General features: G+C 41.9%; 1 protein-coding gene across 7 annotated transcripts in view; it reads right to left on the bottom strand.

The window, feature by feature from the left end:
- The window catches only part of DDC (dopa decarboxylase), an 80,240-nt gene extending 59,192 nt beyond the window's left edge, over window positions 1-21,048 (bottom strand). The window contains exon 1 of one of the 7 annotated variants that reach the window (XR_005932225.1): window positions 5,107-5,619. The gene's annotated coding sequence lies outside the window, so the exon portion shown is untranslated. Of the gene's footprint in view, window positions 1-5,106; window positions 5,624-14,157; window positions 14,281-20,814 lie in introns of those variants that run through there. The other 6 variants (XM_030011894.2, XM_041123089.1, XM_041123091.1 and 3 more) reach the window with 6 other exon arrangements.
- Between the last annotated feature and the right edge of the window lie 3,844 nt (window positions 21,049-24,892).

The raw sequence follows: 24,892 nt of genomic DNA, 5'->3' as shown, positions 1-24,892 counted from the left end.
GGCTCAGATGAGGTGAGCTGAAGTTTGCCTGCAAAGTGCTGTGCAAACATAAATTCATATTGCTAGGGTGCCTGCTCCTGCCATCCTGGCCCACCCAACTTTTTTTACTGTATGTGGCTGTGCATTCTGAGTGCTCAGTGAATACAAGGTTGAGACCACAGTGCCTAAAAAGTATCCAAGAGTCTTTATACACTCAGGTTGAGTGAGTGAAACTGTTCCTTGGGATCTAGTAAGAAAACTGGCAAGTGAAACAAAGATAGTCACTGCTGGTGTAAAGAATTACTATGCTTAGCTCACATACCATCAGATCTTCACTTTATAAGGAAATAATTATATTAAGCACAATGTGAATATTATGTAATTAAGAGACAATTTCTTAGATATCAGTTATTTGTGCTAAGGATTTGTAACTGAGGACACCATTTTGAGAAAAGAAATCCTTCTGGGCTTTATTATATTTGAATTAGTACTGTCACATGACAAAGGAAAGACATCATTGATAAACACTGTCCTAGAGACATCTCTGCTGCTACAAATAGAGGATCTGGGATTTGTACGGAGCAGCTGCTGCTGCTATTTAAGAAGGCAGGGTGCTGCTGGAGGTCATGAACCACTTCGGAAAGCAAGGATCTGCACAGTAGGGACTTCTAGCCCCCCACAGAATAGCTGTTCTTGTTGTTATTTTGTTAGAGTAATATTACCCTCTTTAACCATCATGTAAGTGTTTACTTGGCTCCCTCTATGCCTTTCTGAAAGGGGAATTAGGACCTTTCTCAGATCTTGCTACTAAGTTGCCAGAAACACATTACCAGTAGTCATTATGGTCCTCAGAGGATTCTGGTGGGCAGCTTTGTGTGTCATCTCCCCTTTGAAACACTGTGTTTAAGCAAGCAGTTTTCTTTCTACTCCTTTACAATCAGGATGTTTCCATTTCTTCAATACCCCCTAAATCTTATGTGCTTTTTCATTTAACATATCTTTGATTGTAGTTCAAAATTTTAATAAAATTTCTAAATAAGTCAGCATGAACAGCAGCAATCAATATGTATCTCTGTGGCAGCAATATAATTACACCCCAAGGCTCAGTTCTTTGGTTTAGATATTTTTGCCAGAAGAAATCTAACTATTGTACTGTTTCACTTCTTTTTCAAAGTATCTCTAACTTAACCCTTAACTTATGCTACCATTATTTCTTTCATGCTACTTCATTCATCAGTTCATTGCTATAGCATGCTCTGAAGAACTTGCACATGGTAATCTGTTATTTTTTTTTCCTCTGGTTTCAGAGATGAAAGCTGTGAAAACAAGAATTTAACCCAAGACTGCCAAATTAGTGGGAGTTGCATGAGACTGAACCGACTCAGTACTTGAGGATTTGGTGTTTCTAGCACTACTGTGGCTCACCGCTGAGTTACAGTTATCCCTACTGACTTTTACACATGGATCAGTTCAGCTGAACTGAACATTCAGTAGCTGTGGGTCCAATGGACCGTCAGTACAATGTCAGAATAGTATCACTATACTACTCTAGCTTTATTTTGTAACAATCAAATATAGGGCATCATTTAACATAGAAGACTCTGTGGATAGCTTGGTCTTTTCCCAAAACATAAATCAAATGGCATAAACTAAATAGCATTTTGTGTAAGCTCGAAACAACTCACACACAGACAAAAATAAATTTACTTTATCATATTACCACAACATAGATACTACGTTATGTATAGCTTGTAACCATTTTTCTACCACCTAGATTTTTTTGGATCTGAAATTTCTTTCTATTCCAAGTAATATTTGCATCATCTTGTTCCTATATAGTATACTGATATAATTTATTGTCATTTTATTATTAGCAGTTCAGACCAAGTTCTTTTTGGATATCAGGATAAGCAAATAAAATTTAGATCTAAGCGTCAGATGATACACATTCTATGGTTTCAGCCTATGACCATGGAACTGAAATTTGTCAACTCAGTTTGACAAAATACACATTTTAGATAATCACTGAGATCTTATTGGTTATTTGCCAACTATAGTTCTTCCCAAGAACTTGAGGGTCCACTGGCTCATCCTAATGTTGTTTTGGCTGCACTACTTCTGTCATAAACCACTGTTGCAATAGCATTCTCAAAATTCAGGATAAAGAATTACATTACAGGGGAAACCCACTGTTTTGCATGGGAGAAGTAATTGAACCAGGAAGCTTAAGCATAAAGAATGGGAGGATGAACCATCCATCCCAAATCTGTCATAGTTGCTGCAGTGTTATAAATTGATATAGACTAGTATCTAGCTAACCTCAAATGAACTTTCAATTCAGTTTGATCCAGTGAAATACATCAATCTGCTTCAATCTGAAGCAAAGTATTTCATTCTTCTTTCCCCCAAAGACAATGCTGAGAAATTAAAAGCTATCTAAACACCTATTTTTATGTATCCATGCATCTTCTTTCCTAAAAGTCCCTGCCTGAAAATTCCTTACCTACTGTAATACACATATCTCACCAGGAACCGTGAAGGCATACTCCTTGCAGGAACACAGCGATCATTTAAATTTTCCTTTTCACCTCCTATTTTATATTTGTTCTTCTGTGAGTGACAAGACCCACTTACACTCTCATCCCTATTTTTATTCTCTTCCTCAACTGTTCATTATAGATCTCACTTCATCTGCTTGAAAGTATTACTTGCTATGGAAGCCACATCCAGTAGACTGAATATCTGACAATTGTAATGCTTACCAGTTAGTACTATAAAAATGCAAATTACTTCACCTCTACCAGTACAGAATATTTCTCTCTTCTACCTCCAACATGCATATACAACACATGTACAATGCAACAACAGAATGAATAGAGAGCAAGCTTCCCTCTATGCCGGTGTATTTTAAAAATCTAGAATGTGATTTTTCTAAGAAGCAAAATACCTCAGTCAACTCAGCCCTTAGGGTTTAAAATCAAAACACTATTTGAGAGCATCCATATTTTTTGAAGGGCAGAGCGTTACAATCTGTGTGTACTCAAAATATCCACTTAAGTCAAAGGGACTTATACTGCAAAATAATGCAGGCCACTTTTCTGAAACTAAATGGAAATTTCAGGGAAACTGAGCCTCTCTCTAAAGTATTTAATAGAGGTCTATTTTCTTGAAGGCCCATAAGAGTGATAAAGGCTCCATGCTCACAGGGATCCCACACCTCCCAGGATGAATTTCAGCATATTCAACATCTGCCAGCTGAGGAGATCACAGCTTCTCGGGAGGCACCCTGCCTAATTATCAACCTCTACTGCTTTGTAAGCACAGTCTGTATTCAAATGCATCAACAGCCTCACTCTATGATCGATAAAATACAATTTTACCAACATATATTATGTCTGACTACTTTTGTTCCCAGCAAGAATCAATGGATATAGTCACCACTGCATACTTCTTCAGATCAAGTCCTACTTTACTGGAGAAGGTTGAGTTTTGCTCTTAACTTCAGGTAGAAACAAGAACAATCATGTTAAACCTTAAATGTTATCAATGTATCTTTTTTTATCAATACATAAACTCTTTGCTCTTTAATTTTGCTGGAATTTGTCACAGGACAACTACACTACACAATCTAAAGTTGACATATCCTTTGCTGCTTTGTTTAAACTACTCTTTCTTCCTCAGTGCACTGAAATTAGAACACGGCAACATTTTATTTTAGTGAAGTTACCGAAAATTGTTGTTGGTCTTTAGATCGTATATTCAGTATAATGTTCATTTGCAAACTGTTTCCTACTTTATTTGAAACTGAACCATACAAATGAGCAGTTTATGCACAATTAAGTATTAAATACATTTATAGGTATAATATTGTATTATGTAGACAACATTCAGCTTATTCATTATTTCTGTTAAAAAGTATTGTCTATAATTTTAGAATCTGCTTTTTATATTAACTAAATAAAAATGCAAAAGATGTCTAAATACTACTAGGAAATTTGTTATGAGGAAGAAAAAGAGAACAAAGAGGAAAAAGGGGAAAAAGAGGAAAAAGAGAACAAATGAGGAGAGACGTATATTCAATGTATTGTAATTTTATGAGTGCCCGTTCTCCAGTTCATCAAAGTAAAATAAAGAATGGCTAACATAATAAAATCTTTTAGCAGCTCCTATTATTAAATACAGAAAGGAAGAATGCATACACCCATTAATAGCACCTTAAACCGATAGCTTCATTGTCTCAAAAAAAGTAATAACTGTGTATATTTCCAATAAATGAGACAAGTGCACTTTCCATTCTGCCAACTGATTGTTGCAGAATATAATGTAATTTAAAGGCTTGTGGTGCTACAGTGACACCGCTGAAGCCATGAGGACTTTCTGTGCTATTGAACCCAACTGAAGGTTTTTGCAGCTGTTGCTACTGTTAAGCTCAACTTCTACTATTAGCAATAGAAGTATTGCCTGAATAAGGACTGTAGGATGACTTTTATATGAGCACGAGTAAAAAGGAGCTGGATCTACTCTGTATTTCTACCTTTGCACAAGCCAAGAATTAGGTATATATGTCACAGGCCCTACATTTCATTTAAAAATTTCATTTTCCAGTTAGAAGTTGCTGGTTTTATTCATTGCTGTCACTGGCACAGTCTGCAACTTAGTAATCTTCCCTTCTGAGGTCTTATTACAGTGATGGGAAAGTGTCATTTCTGAGGAAAACCCCACCCTAAAAAGTCATGCATTGAATTTATCTTGAAAATTTTATTGTTAAAAATATTTGGCAGAGAATTTCTCAAGGTCTTCTTGGTTGGTCAGAACTGTTGCACTTGGAAAGACAAAATATAAACTTTTGGATACATGGGACTCGGCATAAATGTACATCAACAGTTATAGCTGACATACGTCATATGTAAAAACAAGCAAACACAAAATGAGAGGTGCCCAGCACATGGTGCAAACTTAGGTTAAAAAGAAACGCTTTTTGAGTATCATGGATTACCCCTAAAATAACACAGGCTGGCTGTTTATTAGCCGAGCTCCCACCCTAAGTAACCAGTTCTTGCATTAATCCAAACGGACCTACTCGAATTCAATAACGACAAAGCATGAAGGACAAAGAATGTTACTTACAGCGAGTTGGTAAGGTTTTTCCTTCTCCTCTGTCCTTCTCACTGTCTGTCTTTCCTCCTCTGTGACAGCTATAAAGCGCAGAGGATGCAGTTGCCAGCGTCCATAGGCAGCGTATCCACGTCCCCTCAGCCTATCGCAGCTGAGCGCTTTGCATTCAACATGCAGCAGCAGCATCTCCCCCTCCTCCCACACCTCCTCCAAAATATACTTAGCAAAAAAGCTACCCGAAGCGCAGATGGAGCTGACCGGGAAACGGCCATTGCCTACGTTTACTGTGAAGCGGTGTGTGTTTCCTTCCAAGTCCATTAACGAGTCTGACAGCGAGTGTCTGATCACACGCTCCTGGTCTGTGTTACACACACAATTCAGGACATTTCTGCTGTGGCTGTTGCTGTAGAAGCAAGTGCTTTGAACCGCTTCTGTGAAACATTATTTGCAGGAGAGAAGCACAGGTACGGTTGAAATACCACTCAAGCGACTGCAAGCTCTGAACAGGTATACGTGTGGGATTAACATCCTCGGATATGCTGTATCTAACTTCTTCCAGTTTCTCTCTTTCATCATACGCATGCTTAAAAGCAGTAGTAAATGTTCAAGATTTGTTCCCCTATTCTAAAACAAAAGTTTTACGGGGAGTTCTCTTTCCTAGATGAATCCAGGTAACTGCCTGGCATTTTTATTTAGTTTGAGTTTATTTTAAAAAATACTACCAGCATTTCATAGTCCTGAACAGCTTATAGCCAGGTAGTGTGGCAGGAGATCTGGGACAGCCACTGCTCCCAGACTGGTCTCTAGTGCACTGCAGTATTACAGCCAACCTTTTTGTGAAGGAGGAAAAAGTTCTGGCTGTCATGTATTTTAAAACTATCATGGCTGTGTTTGCTGTTATAATAAGGCCAATTATAACTCTGCTACGATTCTGAAAGAGACGATTCAAAATAAAAACAGGACCTAAAATCCACAGGTCAGCTTGAGGCTCTCATGGTGCTTGTGCTTGATGTTACTCTGTGACCTGACTTGCATTTTCAGTTCTTGGGTTGTGCCTGCTGTAATGTCTATAATGTAATGTCTATAATCTTGAAAGCATCAGGAAACCCAGAGTCAGCCGCAGCTGGCTCTCAGTTGTTTTCCACTGCACATCAACTCCTGAGTGCGCAGGGTTACAGCCTGGACAAATTGGGACCCCATAAGAAAAAAAAGGGTTTGGAGATTTTTCCTATTTTCTTCTTTCTCCCTGAATTTGACTGAAAAGGCTGAAAATTCAAAATATGTTGTAAGGGTATAAGAGATGCAGAAACTGAAGATGTCTCTAGTAAACATAAAGATAACTCAAATCTAACGTTAATGTTTCATCCAAATGGCTTGCAAAAGGTAAATAACTTTCAAAGGAAATTAAAAATGGAAACTAAAATTAAGATCTGAGTATTAAAATGCTGGTTTAATCAATCAGAGTATTGAAATACCACCTCAAAGTCATCTGATGTGTTTTTATTTCTCTGCTGTACCTGTAAGTTATCTTAAAGGTTGCTGTGACCAGGCAATAATTGCATTTTCTATTGAAATGATTTTTTTTTATTTTTCAGGAAGAAAAAGGAAATAAAGTGTGAGAGGTACAACAGGCAAGGTGGAAAAAGGGAATTAAATGCCCTTCTAAAAAGCATATCCCATGTCTCTCTATGACTCTAATAATTCTTCTGGCTTGTACTACTTTTCATAATTCGCCTCATCAGCCATGGGCAATACACAGATCTTTGCTTAACAGAATCGTTCTGTGGTGGACAAAAGCAAGAACAGTACGTTTTCCGTAATAGGTGCTGGCTAAGTCAGACCTGCTGTGACCCTGCAAATTTGTTCCCGACCCTTCAGCATGCTGGCTCTTTCACAGAGCAGAACTTCTCTTACTGCTGAAACACAATGACTAAGAGATCTCCCCTTTACTGCCAAACTGTTCCAAAATTCAAGAAACCAGTGTGTGAGAAAGATGATCCTAAAAGGTTTAAAGGCCAGGGCTTGTTGGTAAGCAACCAACAGATCATATTATTCACAGCTAATACAAGGCAGGCTTCAACATAGTTTTTTTGCACATGGAGGTATGTCACCCTGAGGATGATATATAATGATGCTGTGCCCATGCAGTAATGGTACCAATTTATTACCATTGCTGAACTCTCTGGTTTGCAAACAAGGTGGGAGAGATAACATGTTTGAACAGAAGGCTCCAGCGCAGAACCGGAGAATGATGCAGACAATGTGTTATCAGTCGCTTTGCAGTCCCATTGCCAGTCCATGCGCACGGACATGGATTAAAGCAGAGGGAGTTAAACAGTTCGTACCCACTTCCCAATAGTTTTCACCTCTTCCATCATTATACAATGCAGGTTAGAAATTAAAAGGCAGTTTTCTCAGGCCTTCAGTCCACTTACTATTAGAAGGCTTTACTCCCTGTTTTATTTTTCCCTCACCTGAATAGGATGACACTCATCTAATGCTAGCCTCCCAGTGTGGCTCTAGTTACTGAATTTGGTCAAGATGTGTTTGTGCTGTAGGTCACTGAGCCTAACATTATTTGAACAAACCTGTTCTGAGCTATAATGTGAAGAGCTTTAAATTGACTCAGATACCATCAATATCTTGGATACTGAGAAAATAACCTGAAACAATTAATTAGGAATCGTACTAGCACAATGTTTGTGCCTGTTTTCAACATTTGCTGTCAAAGGAACAGTCACTGTTGCCTAAGTGTAGGAAAAACCGCTGCTTTGTTGCTTAGTATTTTGTTTACTCCTTATCCATAGTTTGAGGATGCTATTTGGAGGCTACAGGCCTTTTTTCCTGCTTCTCTCACTGTTGCCTCTTCAGAAAAAAAAAAAAACAGTAGTAGAACCCCGTCTTTGTCCTTTTTTCCCCCAATATATTCTTCCATGAATGTAATAATACCAGTAATGGAAAAGAAAATTATCTACAAAAAAGAAAAGGAAAGAAAAAACCTCTAAGAATCACTCAGATGTATTGGAATGAAAAGTCCTTACATGTTCCATAAACAAGGTCCAAATCTGCATGAGCCATGAAGATGAGAATATTTTAGCAGAAATGTGCAACTATTTTCTGGATAAAACACAGGGTACGTTTCCTTTGGAAGAAAGTAAGAATTAAATAAAGCCTTCAGACACAAATAGATGGATTACTTGCATCATATAAGGATAAAAACTAAGTCTCCTGCAGAACATAAGCAGACTTTGCAACAGATTAGCCAGGAGATGAATCTCAGACAGAGCTGACAAACTGGGAAAGTATCTGTCTTATATTTCATGAATATTTTATGTGTGACTTGTTTTCCCTGTTCAGTTCCGTATTGCTGTCTGTGTGAACATGTGAAGGTAAACCAAAGGATAAAAAGGAACTGCTAGCGAAGTGAACATGGACACAGACTCAAACATACAGCTTTGGAGGAGTTAGCGTCCCACTTGCTGGTTCGAGGCAGCCTAAGCACTTTAGTCTTATGGAAGCAAGCCTACAGGAAAGAGAGAGGTTGTGATGAACTGAAAAAATGTCAATAGAAAAGCTGACAGGCTGTGAAGAGTCACAGAGATAGTGAGAGCAGGCTGCAATCACAGTAGGCAGGCTCTTCCAATACAGAGATAGGAATAGCTTCTGCTGTGAGCTGAGAAGATGTGCTTACCTGGGGGTGTAGGCACTGCTGGGGCACTCATCCAGCCATATATTGCTCACAGAAAGAATTTTCTCCAGCATTGACCACTGTGAGCCTCACAGAAGCTGTGGCTGATAGATGAACTGCTATCAGGGCTTAAATGTGCCATTAAGACCTCATGTCAGAAAAGCAAATTAGAGCAGTTAGTTTATGAATGGAGTAGTTCACTGAGTGTGTGAAAAGACAGACCCAGGTGAGGCATGAGGAACAAGATGGCTTGAGATACAGAAGGAACACACTGCAGTGCTTGTTCTTATGTAAGTGATTTGATTACTGTTTACAAAGATATCAAAGATCACATAACGCTTGGTTGAGAAGACATTTTGTCACTGGCTGTGATTAATGCATTGTCATGAGGACCATGTACTACCATGCACTGCTTGCAATAAGCTTGGAAGAGCATTTGCCACCAATAAAAGCTTTGAGTGAAAACAACGTTGGAGTCTCCTCATCAAGAGCACGTTCGTGCTCAATTGTCTGAGATTACAGCAAGTACTATGGCAAGGGATCATACTGGTGTTTCTTGCCCTTCCTCCCTGACAGCTTTGTTGCAAAGGTGTCTTTGACTCCCCTTCAGTCCTGTGCCAACATAAGCACCTTTCTAGAAAAGACCAATGCCAATTTTCTGGAGAATTTACGCTTAATACAACATAAAAGTTACCAAGTACATGGACTTCCTCAAAGAAAGAGAAATTACTTTATGCATATCACAGACCTAGGGCTCTGGAGAACTGAGTGGGAGCTGAATCTTCCACATCCACAGGTCTCCCTGGTCACAGACACACATTCACAGCTGAAGCAATGAGTAAGGTAATGTTTCCTACCTTCTGCTGTGGGTTGTTGTCTCTGTCTCAGAGTTGGCAGTGATACATGTACAGGTCTCAACTGCTTGAGCGCAGTGTGTAATTTTGCTTAGGGAGATGCATTTACACTAAGATGAAGCTTTGCGCTGGAGCCATGGGACCAGTATGCCCTGCTCCTGATTCCTGGTAATATGGTTAGCAAAAGCAATGCCATTTCCTAAGACAAACGGCCATAAGATATAAGCTTGCTGATCATGTATCACCTCCTTCTCTCTTCCCTTTTTCAACACTGTGGTTGTCACCAAGATGTGATGACCCCCGTTACAGGTCAGCCAGATCCCCTGTCAGCATTGTGACAAGACTATCTGCCTGCTAAACATTGCTGCCAGGATGTGGTGACACCCGTTACAGAACAGGGGAAGTGTAACAGCACATGAAATATTGCCTACAGAATCAAGCAGCTGCAAGTCCTGCTGCTGGACAGCAAAACCCGTGATCCCCCAGTGCTCTGGGATGCATCCACCATTGTCCTCTTCCTCCAAAGACTGAGTGACTGACTCATGTTCCTTTGGGTGAAGTCTGATTATTGTATCATGCACTGATTATTAAGAATTTGACCCGATCTGCAGAGGGTCCAGGTGACTAAAAGTCTAGGTGACTAAAGACTCTAGATAGTAAGAAAGCTACACAGATTACTAGAAATTTTGCTTAACTGAAAGTATGATAATTGATAAAAACTTTGTGCAGCAATAAGCTAAACGAAATGCTAGAAACTGTAGATAACAGTAAGATATGCTGATAATTAAATATTTTATGCAATAATAAAGCTCTAATTGTAACTACAACCCTATGGCCAGTCCTCATTCTACCAAAGGTCCCTAAAAGAACCTGCCTGTCCCTGTAGCATTGGGTGACAGAGCCACCAAGTGTTCACACTCTCCATCCTGCCAACTCCATAAGAAGGGCAATCATCTCCAGCTAGGAGGCAAAACAGCCAGCCAGGAAAGATAACAGCTTAAGCTGCTGCAGGTAGCTTCACCACAGCGCAGCCAGCCGTATCGCCACTCAGAACTGCCTGCCATCTGTTCTCCTTATGATACTGTTCACTCCCACACCTCAGATAATCACAGCTTCCACATTACCATTAGGAGAGACAGGCTCTCATTTAGACAGGATTTACATGTGACTGGAGGAGACAGGCAATTAAATAAGAAGGATAGTCCAATGCATTCACTACCTTTGTGCTCAGAGACCTTAGTTCAAGTTCTTGTTTTCAAGTACAGGTGCAAGCCTTTGCAGTATGCTGTGCAATTCTGGGTAAGTCCTCAGGGGCAGAGTCCATAAAGTATTTTGCTAGGAAGAGTTGTTCTCTCCCAGTTTATTTTTCTGTGTTACTACATTTGGCTCCAACTCCATTTGGAAACCAAATGACCTAAATCTAGGCCAGGTTTAAAGTGGCAGCACCTCCCCATCCACACTCTGGCAGAGTTTGTCTCTGGTCAGAGGCACAGATTTTGAACCTCTGTGTACTGAGGTCAGATGCTGCCAGTCTAGAAGCAGCCTGCCTTTACAGCAGTCTGACATTCCGCATAGTTCTCTGAAAGACAGTCTAGGAAACATTCAGGAGTTTTGAGATTTCTGTTTTTTCCTTCCTGCTAACCCTTTAAAAAACTCTCCCCTTTATTTAGGAGCGATCTTGATTTGTGTAGTCTTAAGAGACGTCTCTTCCACCTCTACCACCAGGCTAACTTTTGTCAGCAGAAGTGGTTAAGAAATGTCATTTTTCACTCTTCTTCAGTGCTCAGAGAATACAGAATGGAGAGAAAGTATGCTGAGGGAAGGAGAATCACTACCACATTTTATGTTACATACATTGCAACATATAATGGAGCAAAACACCTTACTTGCCTAAGCTTCTGCTGAATTCTAGGGGATAGTATTTTCAGTTTCTCTCTTTCAACAAGACACCAGTCTAAACCTATTCCTATTGCCCACCAAAGCAAAAATTAAGAGAACTGCTCTGCATCTACATTCTCTGACTTGTGAGTTATTTACAAGCAGTTAATATTTTACATTCGTTGCTAATTCTGTTTCTTAATATGTGTGTTCGGCATATAAAATCACACTAACCTTTAATCAAAATTATTATTTATTTACTGTATCTTACAGAATAATAAACTCATACAACCCAGGTCAGTAGTCTACATGTTATGTAACTGCAGCCTTCAAGAAAAATAATTGGAGTAATTAATCTACTATATAAAAAAATAATGCTTAACTCAAGATTCTTCAACTGCAAGTACAATGCATGTCAAGCATATTTCAAGCCTGCAACATTGGTAAGATAAAGGAAATAACTCCATGCTATGTTAAACAAGGGATGAATTACATGAGCTCCCTGCAAAGGAAGGAACTTCCTATTCACTGAAAAAACATGAGAAATAGTGTTATATATTTAATGGATACTTATTAAAACCAGTTGGTTTCTACCAATCCTAGGATAGCAAGCTGTCATGAAAAGCCCGACACTGTTTCTGGATCCTCAAGACAATATACTTCTCTTCAGCTCTGCGGCTTACAGTTTTGCTGGCTGCTACTGCTGCTACCCAGGAAGACAAGCTGTAGAACTGTGATGGCAAGGTGACCAGAAGCATCCTCAACTAGCAGGTGGAAGAAGACTGGGGAATAAGGGATCCAGAACATGTGTTAAGACTCAAAACATTCGCTATGGCTCTGCCTGTTGACTTTGGAATAGAGATAGGTGGAGCTGTGGGTTTTCTTACAATGAAGCTGTATTCACATCCTCATCAGGCATCTAAATTTAATTATTCTTTTCCAGGAAAAATGGGCTGAATATTGGGATTGGGATTGAACTAGGAGTGTAGAGGCACTGTACAGTGAAGCGGGGAATAACGTACAAATTACAGCAGAAGACGCAACTTCCTGTACTCACCGCTCAGCTACACACCATCTTCTAGCACTGCCCATTTCATATTTCTCTCTATGATCATCCTGTTAAATACCTATTGAATAATCCATTTATATTCATACCATTTCCTATCCGGTTGAAAAGATAACCTTCCTGCTGCTTTTCAAATAAATGAATGGTGCTTCTAGGTCTACACTTGTTCTGGTTTCCTTCTGGTTTCCTTTTACAGATACTTTTCTTGAGCGAAAGGATGTTTAAAGCTGCTTTGGATACAAAAAATTTTGATGCATCATCTTAGTAATTTCAAAGCATCTTCACTACTTATCGAGGCTTCTGTTGTTAAAGTAACTACCAGTAGTCTGTAGGAACTGTATTTTTTCAAAAGAACGATCCTCTTCTGAAAACAAGTACTGGATTCACTTCGAACATGGAGTAGTGCTGAGCAGTAGAAACTGCAAAAAGATGGCAAATCAATAGCTGGTGGCAAGGTCAGCTATATCAGATGTGATACTCTTTGTAATGTAATAATGTTGTAATAACGCGATGTAATAATGTTCAAAGCTTCAGAATAGTGACCACCCTTCTTCACATATGTTTTTGCATTTTATGTACCAAACATATGTACACTAAAAATAAATACTTAAAAGCAATATGCAGCAAAGAGCCTCCATCACAAGTTGTTTTTAAGAACGAGGCTGTGGAGGCTGCACTTTATGCTAGGAACAAGAAAGATAAATCAAAGGTGTGTGAACATGCCTTTCCTAGTAAAACAGCACAAACAAGCCAATAGGTCCACCACAGAACCTGCAGAACATCAAGATCACTTTAAGTTTCAAAATCAATGAAACATGAGAGTTAGGGATGATTTTCTAAATAAAAAGGTAACTAGAATGTGTTTTTTAACAGCCATGTTCAACAGCAGGTTAAATAAGAACAGGTGAGAAAGAAGGTGCTAACAGACAGTGGTTACTGAACTGTAATAAAGTTTTTTATTTTGTAAGATTAATAACACTGGCTTCCCTATACCACCTTTAATACCTAACTCCTTCTGCCAGCTATGAAATTTCACCTAAATTTATGTGCCCTTAAAATGACTACTCATAAAGAGGTATTACATCAAAAATTGTTGCTCCAAGAGGGCACAATGTATTTTTAAGAAATATGTATTTAAAAGGATAAGAAATCTGCTCTTGAAAAATTAGAAAAATGTTGTCCAAAGGAACCTCCAAAATAAAGAAAACATTGTCGCAACAAAGACTGAGATTTTTTCTTTTTTCTGTTGGGTTTTTTTGGGGGGTTTTTTTTGGTTTTTTTAAACCTTGGAAGGAAACATGTGAAGAAGCCACAGTAGTAGCAAATGAGTAGTTCACCACTCAATCTTAAAGTCGTTTAAGGACTAGTACGCAGCTAAGTAATTACTGGGCTGAACAGAACAACACTCAACATGGTAACAAATTACTGTAATGGTAAAAAAGGTTTTTTTAAAAAGGAAGATTAAATGGGCAAAAAATACGTTTGTATCTCAGATTCTTGGACAGTGCTAGAAAGAAAATCACCCAAAGCCAAGAGCATACTCATTAGGTTGTACAATAGAAATATGCATCAATTACCTTGAATGGGAGGAGGTAGAGGTAGGCGCAAGAACAACCCAGGGCGTGGATTCACACAAAAGTTGTGTGCCATGGGTAGATATTCTTGAGATCAGCCTTATAACTGGCTAAGCTGCTGATGCAGCTACAGAGAATCCTTACACTTGCATATAATCATAATAATGTATGCTAATTTTTTTGTGTGCCTTATCTTTCATTAACACAAACCACATTTGTAAGGCCCTGGGTTTTATTTTTTTCATTTAAACTTTGCATCGTAATAAATGTTATTTTCAGTAGCCTAGCACAATAAGGCACCTATCCCGGCAGGTGTGGTAGGTCTCAGAACTGTGGTCCTGCAATACTTACTCAGGAACCAACACCTACGTACCTGGTCTCCCGGTATCTAAAGACAGTGGCACAATATGGGCCCATTTAAAAGCTGGTGAGGCAGGCACAGGAGGGGACAAGTTGTCATCCCAGTCAGCAGTGCCAAGAAAAAATTTCTGGCACGTTCAAGGCAACAGAAGACAGGAGAGAGAGCATGAGGTACCTGGCATGTTAGCAACCAGCAAATAAAGGACTTCGGAAGAGCCTGGAAAGGTCTTGTAACGGGAGCTTAACGTATGTAAGCATGTGTTTACATACCCACCTGAGTAAAGGCTGTACAGTAGTATGTCATTATCCTCAACAAACATGACAAGGAGGATATCACTAAATAATTAAATAAATTCTAGGACATGATAAAAAGAAGGATTCTAGGGACAGATGCCAACATTAAATATAAATTTCCTAAGAGGAAAAAGAATACTGAAGAAATAGAAGATTATGCCGGAAGAAAAATCATCAAAACACTAAAAAACATAAAGAAAGGAAAAACATGGGAGTATGTGTAATGTGTGCATCCATTTAGCGCTGGCTGTTTCTTCTGCTGGCTCAGGCCACGTCGCCAGTGGTAAAACCACTCAGGACTGTGGCAGGGCCCTGCTGCTAGCTAGTGACTGCCTAGGGATACCTGTACTTGCACCCTAGCTGGGGTGTGAAATGTTTTCTGTTTGAGTATGCACATTCCTTAAAGCGATGCTTATGCTGTTATTGTTTACAAAGCTTTCTAAATGTTTTCTACGATGTAATTGGTTGGTTTGAATTAATCAGTTGAATTGGTTAATTAAGGTGAATGAATACCAGTAAGTTTATTTGGTCTCAGGACTCAAATTTCCGGGCAATGATAATTCTGTATCTACATTTGTTATGAAGTTTGACTTTATAGCCCAGTTTATCATTGGTCCTTAAGACTAAATAGCATTAAGTTTAGTCATACAGAGATTTCCAAGCTATTTCTCTACAATCAAGCCTTTCCTCTGCATCTACATTGTAACATTAAATTTCATTTACACAGTATTTTTGAAACTTACTGGTATGAGGGGGTTTTCCTCACAGATTTAGATCATCAATAGGGTGCTTTTAATTATTAACCTTTTAATATTTAATATAAAGACATTGTTAACACCTTCCTAGTTTCTACCTTTCATGACAGATGTTTCAAAAAGATATTCTCTAGCCATCATTTCTTTCTTTCCAAAGATCCATTCTTTCGTTCCCTGGGTGTTTCCACTTCCTATGCAAATTCTGTAAAATTAGCTGGTCTTTTATGCTTGGGCAGAAAATATTATCATCTTACAGAACATCTTGAGTTGGTGTCAATTGCCATGGACAAAAGATACACACAATATTCCTCTTTCTCTCCCGCAAGTTCTCTTAGATGTTAGTTTATCTTTTATTACAGTCCAGGCTTACTCATCATCTCCCGTCTCAGACCTGTCACTAGCCATCACTAACAGTGAGTATTCCTCCTAGTCCATTCTTTCTGTGTCCCATCTCAATCGCAGTTCCTGGTGAGGTAGAGACCTAGTAGAATTCTGGTAGACTCCTCTACACCAGCTGCCTGAAATACATGAAAGCCGCATTACCTGCGGGCTTTTGTATTTGTTAGTAAGCATATGAAAGCTTGCAGTGAAAGGACATCATCCCACCATCGCATTACCCACTCCCCACCCCCCCTTTTTTAATCCCATTAAAGAGAAAGCCACAGGAACAGGGTAGGAGAGCTGGGAATGTCACATGTTGAATAGTCAGTACAGAGTCTCAGGAAGCTCACTAACATTAATTCTGAAGTAACATAGCATACAGAGGGAGGGTGGAATTCAGCCTCCAAAAATCTTAAGGGCCAAACTAATGGACTTAGGCTAAGCAACCTCGGTGGCACTGTTGAATGAAAACCTCTCTTTAATAAATAGTATGATCAAGAATAGCAAGAAGTTCGGATCCGATAAGAACAAGTTGGTGAATTGTATGAAAAATATTCTAGTGACTTTTGACCAATTGTTGGAACAGTTCTGGAATATTCAATATTCTCTCAGATTTTCACTTTCAAAAAGACTTCACTGCCCTCCTGGAGTTTAAGAGAAGATTTCTCTTCAAAGGCACTCACCCTTCCTCTAGGGAAGATTCAAATGAGCGGGCCTGGTTAGCTTTGAGAACAGAACAACATGAGGGAAGCCAAGGAAAGGATAAGGGAAAGAAAGAGTAAAGGGAGAAGATAAAGAACTTCTTTCTGTTTTTCAAATTTCAAAAGCCCAAGAGGGACTACTCAGTGAAATTAAAAGCAGATTAAAAACAGACAGAAGGAAACACTTTTTCACATGATGTGTGGTTAAAACTGCAGAAAATATAATTACCACAGGAAACACTGCAGTCAAGAACTCAGCAAGATTCTGATGGGTTTGCAGATGTATAAGGATATCAAACATATCAAGAGCAATTTAAAACTGCTGGAAGGCACATGTATTTCTTCAGGGAAAACTGTCCAAGCATTTTAAAACTGCACAAAGAAATGTGCTAATCAGAGTGAGATACAAAGGAAAAGGTCTCTGCAATACAATGCACCCACAGGATGCCATTAAAGAAATGTCACCTCCTCCTAAATCCTTTGCATTCATTCTCTCTCCATCCCTTGAAAGGAACAGCACAGAAAGGGACAATATGAGCCCCACTGAAAGACCAGTTCCTTTACGGTACTGTCTGAGATGAAAAGGTGTCTGCCAGCCATCTCCCCAGCATGCTGACATTTCAGCAGCCTTCAGCCTGTCCAATGTATCTGGAAACATATATTCACCTTGAAATTCATATACCTGGTTCTATGAGTAGCTGGACTGTTTCTAATTTCCTGAGCTCAGATTGTTTTGAAAAGCAGAAATCGCCATATGTAGTATTTCTGTAATTTCCCCTCTCGCTTTTTTACACGACTAAGTAGTCATAGTAATGATGCTTGCTTCCTGTTATTTCCACATTAACTGTATGTGCACTGTCATGTGTCAGAGAAAAGAAAAATCTAAAAACTGTGAGGGTTTTTTTCATTTAAATTAAACAGTTTGTCAGCAGCACAACTGAGTGCAAATGAGGGCAGAACACAGGGAGGTGTTAAAAGCAACTTAACAGTAGCATTACTCTGACACTGAATTTACAGCCTTCCTAAACAATAAACTCCAGTGCATTTTTTTTCCTAGGATCTCTTTTCCATTAATTTCAGCCTGTTACTTTACATCCTGTCCACCAAGCAGGGAGAGATTATTCCCTTCCTTTTTCTAGCATCCTTCTATGCATTTTAAGATGTTACTGTATCCCTTGAACTCCGAATTACACGACAGTATTGCTAACACCAGTGCTTGACGTTACCCTAGCAATCAGACAGTAGATGGTACTTGGTATATAAGAAGAAGAATTTTCTGAAGCATAAGGAATGTCACAAACCCAAGTTTGGCAAGACCGGCTTGAAACTCTGAAATGCTAATAATAAACCTCTCTCAGGGTTACATGTATTCCAGCTTCTACTGGGATGCAGAGTTACTGCTACTATGGCTTCAGTTGTCTCCAGTGTCAAGATCAGAAGAGTCCCATGTCCTCTCTCCTTACACGCCTTTCAGTGACTGAAACCTTTCCCCTTTACCTTTGTTCAAACCACTTCAAAACCTTCCTAACCTCTCTGCTTCCTATCCAGTCTTGTAAAGATAGGCTGTACGTAACAGACTGGGATATATATCCTCTATAGAGACCGCTTGATAGGTTACACAGTACTGCAGTCGCACATCTTTGCCTCCAGGTCACCCCATGTTCCTACATCCAGACTTACAGCACGACATTTCACTGATGGAGAAACACTGGTAAAAAACATCATGTGCTGCCTGCCGTTAATCCTCACATCAGTTGTCATCTTCTTACAGACAGAATCTCTCTAATTGTCTGCCTTTGAAACCGCAAAGAATAAAATCAGGAATAAAGTAATATGTCTGACGTAATACACGAATAACAACATTAAACTACATTTGACTCCCTATAAACCACCCAGCTCCTCTGAAAACATATAGCCAGGAAGGGTAAAATGAAAATCTATTACACCTTCACAGAGCTCAGCAAATTTTCCCTGAATTTTGAAAACAAACGTTCCTTTCAAAAGCAAGAGGGGAAAAAATGTTATAGTATTATTTAGCTGTAAACTGTAAGACCAACCTTGTAAGCGCACAATGCTCTTGCCAGCTCTCTGACAAAGAAACTAATACTAAAATCCCAATTTACCTTTCAAGTAATAACTATTTACCATAAGATCTCTTCTCCTGTTTGTTTGTGACTAGACGGAGATACAATCTGTGCAGGATCAAGAAAGAAGTTGAAAAATGTACAACAAAACAGTTGTTGCATTCAAAACGTTTTCTATAGGAAAGATATATTTGCCAAGAGATAAAACATGTAACCAGCACGAGCATTAGTCAGACGGGGAGACAACTCATTGGAGGAACACTGGAGGCCTGTGTACACGCAGAGGCAACGGACTTAGTTGAGCTGAATAACAGGATTGTGATTAGGATACACTGGAAGAAGGTTGAGTTTGTTGTATAAGTTGGACTGATTTTTTTTTCCACTTACAAATGATAGTATTACAAAATACTGTTGGCCATACATTTTTGCTGATAATGCAATATATTATCTGTGATTGAAAAAAATATATCATTTTGGGTGCCTCAGAAGAATGAAGCGACCACTTTTTGATGTGTAATGGAAGGAACAGAGTAAGAAACATATACTAAAGGGAGAATATGGGAAAGACTGAAGCAACAGGGAAATTTCCCAGGGATGTATATCAATTGACCATCCCAGGAAACTTTCTGACAACTTCAAACAACCTTTAGCAATTTTCTTTCCATTGCAGTGTAACAACTCACCATCTCAAATGCCACTACCCATCCCCTCACCTACTCGTCTTGGGACTGCACGCTTCCCACGAAACAGAAGTTCAACAGAAGGCAGATGACTGGCAAAGGGGGAAGGCAAAATACATCTCAAGTTTTCTGCACTTTCACAAGATTGATATGCCAGCTTGCAGCCACCTTTGAAAACTGCCCTATTCTGTCTCCTTACTCCCAAACATGAGGCTTCAGCAACCTCTTTGTTAACAGAGCTTTTATATTATCTTCTAAACAGATGAAACTTCCACCTAGCCCTGTTCTGCTATTTCACTCTACTAACTTTACAGTATGGGACAGATATAGGCGAGATGACAGTCTCTGTTTTACCAGAGAAGCAACAGTTTTACCCCATTATGCGTGCAGAAAGGACAGAGCTGTATAATTAAAAATCCAGTCCACCCCCTTGGTCTCAGTAAATCCCCTATTCCCGCAACAGACAATCCAGTTTCCTCACTTTGCTTTTAGTCTGCATTACTGGTGGGGGATGCACACTTTGAATGTCAGACTTCCAGGATGCTCTTCCCTCAAGTGTCACCCTCCTAAGGAAACCTTTCAGCATGCATCACAGTTATATTGGAAAATTGTTTTTCATCACACTTTCATTAGGGTTTTTTTTTTTTTTTTTCATTTTATTTACCATTGACATAAATGGTAAATTTATGTAACATAAATGGTAAATGGTAAAAATTGTCATGTTATTCCCCTCTCCTTTTCCAACTATACCCCCATGAACAACAGTTCCAATTCCATCATCTTCTTGCTCTCTGAATCCCACCAGCGTTGAAATAATTTTTGCTGTTCTACATTTAGCCACACATAAAATTGTAATGTCAATGTATGTGGATTGCTCTAGTCCCTGTGCCGTAAACAGGACCTTTACAAGAGGACAAGCCCAGTGTGACACATTTACCATGAAACCAAGCTACAGGAACAGGAGAACTTGATTTTCAAACCAATAAGAACTTTTTTTCCTCACCAAATTTGAAAAGGTTGATAAATTTCCCTTGTCAGCTGGGATTCAGCTCCAAGATTGCCCGGTACGCCATCATTCAGAGGTACTGCCATTCCTCCAGACTGCTTCACTTCACCAGCAGTGCCCTCAAGTCAATCTTTAGAAGCAGTTAAGGAGAGATTCTCTTAAAGGTGTTGTGAGTTGCGAAGTTTTGATTTTAAAATACTTCATGAACTCTTGACTATTTCAACAAAATTGGCTTAAGCACACGCCAATTAAAATAGCATTACGCTTGGCGTATTACGCTGCATTTCTAAACGCTCGCTAGCTTAATACTTAACAAATTACGTGGACTTGTTGGATCACATTATTTGGTGCAAGTACAGCGGTAACTTCACTTTCAGGCATTAGTGAGCTCATCCTTACCTGTTTGGAGATTTCACTCCTCTTCCAGGTACTCTGGAAACAGGTGTTTTCTGTAGTTCCCTTACATCCTCCCGTCCTGTGAGGCAGAGCTAAGGAATTTTAACCTCACGAAACGCCTAGGGATTTTTCCAGTAACTATCTGGTCTTTATTGCTTCTCCGCTTGCCCTGCACTTTTTCGTTAATCATTAACCCCGCGTAGCGCTATGTTCATTAGCTTCGTCAGTCGTTCTTTCTCCACACGGGAGGAAGAGAGAACTCGCCCATTGGGCGAGCGGCAGCCCGCAGGGCTCGGGGGGGACGTTTCACGGGCAGAGCCTCAGGTGACGAGACACCGGGGGCCGGCGGGACCCTGCCTCCGCCGACTCGAAGCCAGGGAACGACGCCGGTGAAGATCGCGGCCGCTCACACCGGAGAGCCGGCGGGACAACGGGGGACACGCCGCAGCCGGCCAGCCCCCCGCCCCGGCACCCCGCGGCCTGCCGCCCGCCGGTTCCCGCGTCCGGCCGCCTCAGGGCCGGGGGGGAGGCTGGCCGGCTGCCCCCGGCGCGGCCGAGGGGCGAGACCCTCAGGGTCACAAAGCGGAGGGGTGCTGCCCTTGGCGGGGGACGGGACGGGGAGGGCACCCCGCTGCCTTCGGGGGCGGCCCCGCCGGCCGTTAGCCACCGCCGCCATTTGCAGCCAGGGGCCCGCAGGAGGCCGGCGAACCCCCGGCCTTCGCTTCGAGCGGTTTTACAGGGGACGAGGCCCAGGGTGCAGACCCGCTCGGCTGCAGACGTGAAACAAAGCAAACCGAACAAGGCGGGGGGGAGAACACACACCAAAAACCAAACCCCAAACCCCAAACCCTGGCATGTTTTAACGCAGGACGGCGAGACCCCACCGACCAGCACTCCCCCCTGCGCCCCAGCCGTGGCCGCCCTCTGCCGGCCCGGCCGCCGGAGGCGGCGGCGGAGGAGGAGGAGGAGGAGGAGGAGGAGGAGGCGGAGGAGGGCTGGGGGACGGGGCAGGGGAGAGGGGGCCCTCCCTGCCTGCCTCCCTCCCTGCCTGCCGCTCTCTGGCGTGCCAAACCCGGCTTCCTTCAGCTGTGGAATGAGGCAAAGTCCAGGCTTTATTTCAGCTGGGCCGCACTCGTGTGACAGACATATCTATCTATTTACTTCTTTCTGCTTTCGGAAGACTGATTTCACTCTTTTTTTCTTTTGTCCTGACTCACTCCAGGGTTTAAATCCTGGGAATTAATGGGAATTAGCAAAACGGGATTTCACCGTCGCAAGCTCCCGTTTGCTGGGGGCAAGGGTCCAGAGCCCCTCACAGGGCGGCAGCGGCCTGGGGCAGCCGCTCGCTGTGGCGGGAGACCCCCCCCGCCGGCCCCCGCGCCCAGCCACCCTCTGAGGTGGGCTGCCGGCACGGCCGCTGGGGAGCAGGGAGGCTCCGGGATGTAACGGGGCGAGCGCCAGCGTTTGCTCTTCCCGTTCCCTCCCAGCCCGCCCAGAGGTGGGTGGATGGGGAGAGCCTCGCAGGCCGCCCCGGTACCCCTCGGGCCTGGCCTGCCCACCCAGCCCAGCACGGCCCTCTCTCTCCGGCTGCGCCGCAGCTTTCAGTGGGAAAAAACGCTGGGCTTCAGCAGGCGCGCACCCCTCTTGTGTTCCTCGGCTCCCACGCAGCGGGAGGAGAGGTTGCGTCTTACCCGGGAGAAGCCTTCACGACAGGCCCCTGTGCACCGCCAAACAAAAAATAGAACCATAGAATCATTTAGGTTGGAAAAGACCTTCAAGATCATCGAGTCCAACCATCATCCGTGCCCACTAAACCACGTTCTGGAGTACCTTGTCTACGTGCTTTTTGAACACCTCCAGGGATGGTGACTCAACCACTTCCCTGGGCAGCCTGTTCCAATGTCCGACAACCCTTTCAGTAAAGAAATTTTTTCTAATATCCAATCTAAACCTCCCCTGGCACAACTTGAGGCCATTTCCTCTCATCCGATCACTTGCTACTTGACAGAAGAGACCAGCACCCACCTCACTACAACCCCCCTTCAGGTAGTTGTAGGGAGCGATAAGGTCTCCCCTCAGCCTGCTCTTCTCCAGGCTAAACAACCCCAGTTCCCTCAGCTGCTCCTCATAAGACTTGTGCTCCAGGCCCCTCACCAGCTTGGTTGCCCTTCTCTGGACACGCTCCAGCACCTCCGTGTCTTTCTTGTAGTGAGGGGCCCAAAACTGAACACAAAGCCCGGAGATAACCACTTATGTTCAAGTCTTGGGATACCTGCTCCTGCCTTGTGAGCGAGCAGCATCTACTCCCAGTCTAGTGGTCATTTTAGAGGATGAGGCATTACCTCAGCTCAGTCCCCATCATTTATCACCCTGCTTCGGGGCCAAAGGAAGCCACACACTACCCTTGTACAGCTTCAGGGCCCCAATGGGCAAATTGAATTTGCTGAATTTGTTCTGGCTGAACCAGGCAGCCCCCGTGCCCCCAGCAAACCGTCCTGGCAGCAAGCTGGGAGGGACAGCTGTCGCGGGCCCTGGAGGCATCGCCTTCTGGGGCGGTAAGGAGCAAATTCAATGCTTACATGGCTGTTCCTCTAAAGGCAGCCTTAATTCAGCCTAAGCGAGCCTGTGGTTGATTGTAGCGCAGGCTTTCTTGGTCCTTCCTCAGCTGTTAGTGCTACCTCCAGTTGTTTCTGTATGAGCTGGCCCTCATGTGGACACATGCGCCGGATCAGATTAAAAATCTCCCTAGCCCTTGTCTAATACTTAGTAGTGGACTTGTAGGGAAGAAAGAGTACAAATACAGGCTGCCAAGTAATGATTCTTCCCCTAAAGACTGCTCCTGGCACTTGGTGTCACATGGCCCATGGACTTCCAGAGCGAAAGATGGTATTTTTGTAGTTAACGTCCATCAGCTGAGTTTTCTCCATCATGATGGTTAAGTCTTTTGTGAACCCATGTGAACTTTTGCCACGTGCTACATTTTGTGGTGGAGCACGCCACAGCTTACACGAGCAGTCTATTAAGAAATTATTTCTGGTTTTCCTGAACTGGGTCCTGCACACTTCAGGTGATGCTCTGCAACTTTTGTATTGGAAGAGATCGCAATTAAATGTTCTGTATTCTGCTCAGCTGCCTATGTTTTTCTCTAAGTCTATTATACTACCCTCAGTCTCTGTTTTCTAGTTAGCTGAACCGTCTTACTGTATTTGATTGTTCTCTGACCATCCTGTTTGCTCTTCCTTGTATTTCTTCCATTTCTACTGCATCCTAAGCCTCCCTTCCTGCTCCTGTCCTGGGAGTTCCTGCTCCCTTATCCTTTCAAGGGCAGCAGCTTCTAGGATTTTCTTTGTGAAGGTGTGCATACAAGCAAGAGGATGCAATGCCTTCTCAGGCATACCCTCTTCTCTGAAGCGCTCTGTTTTTAGAGCAGGTCAAACGCTCTAGGTACTTCAAAATAGGATGAATCTAGCATTCTTTGTGGGGCAACTATACATTTTCAGTACTGAGCTTAGCCATTTGCTTTAACCATTCTCATCATTGTTGGCAGAACCATACTTTTACCTTCCTTTTCTCTTGACAGCAGTTGGACAGGCTGTTTTGGAGAACGGGCAGGTTGTAAGAACACCAGTTCCATAGCTATTTCTCTGCTTGATAACCCCAAATGCTGACTCTTACACCTCTGGAGAATGCGTTTCAAAAGGCAAATAGAATGGGAGTCTTTACGCAGAAGTGTCTTCACAAGTCTGAGGGAAGAGGAGGGGAAACTGACTCTACGGGACTGGTGAGCAGCACTCGAGCATCACACCACTGTCTTCACTGTGTTCCTAGTCACACCCAAACCATCACTTGGACAATACCGCCCAAGAGTAATTCTTTTCTCCGCTCCATTTCCCTCCCAGTCTAGCTCTTCTGAGCTCTCTTTTCTTAAGAGTCATACCTCTGACTGCAGCTGAGCTGAGCTTCAGAGCCCACAAACCCAGGCTGTACTTTGACTCAGAGCTGGCAGCTGTGTTTATAATTTCACCTTCCTGTTCCCCAACTGGGGCACCAGACTCTTGCAGCCAACACACGGAAAACACCT

The sequence above is a fragment of the Aquila chrysaetos genome, chromosome 4 (assembly GCF_900496995.4).
Source record: "Aquila chrysaetos chrysaetos chromosome 4, bAquChr1.4, whole genome shotgun sequence".
NCBI classification, from domain to species: Eukaryota; Metazoa; Chordata; class Aves; order Accipitriformes; family Accipitridae; genus Aquila; species Aquila chrysaetos.
This window is presented reverse-complemented; position numbering and strand designations above follow the sequence as displayed.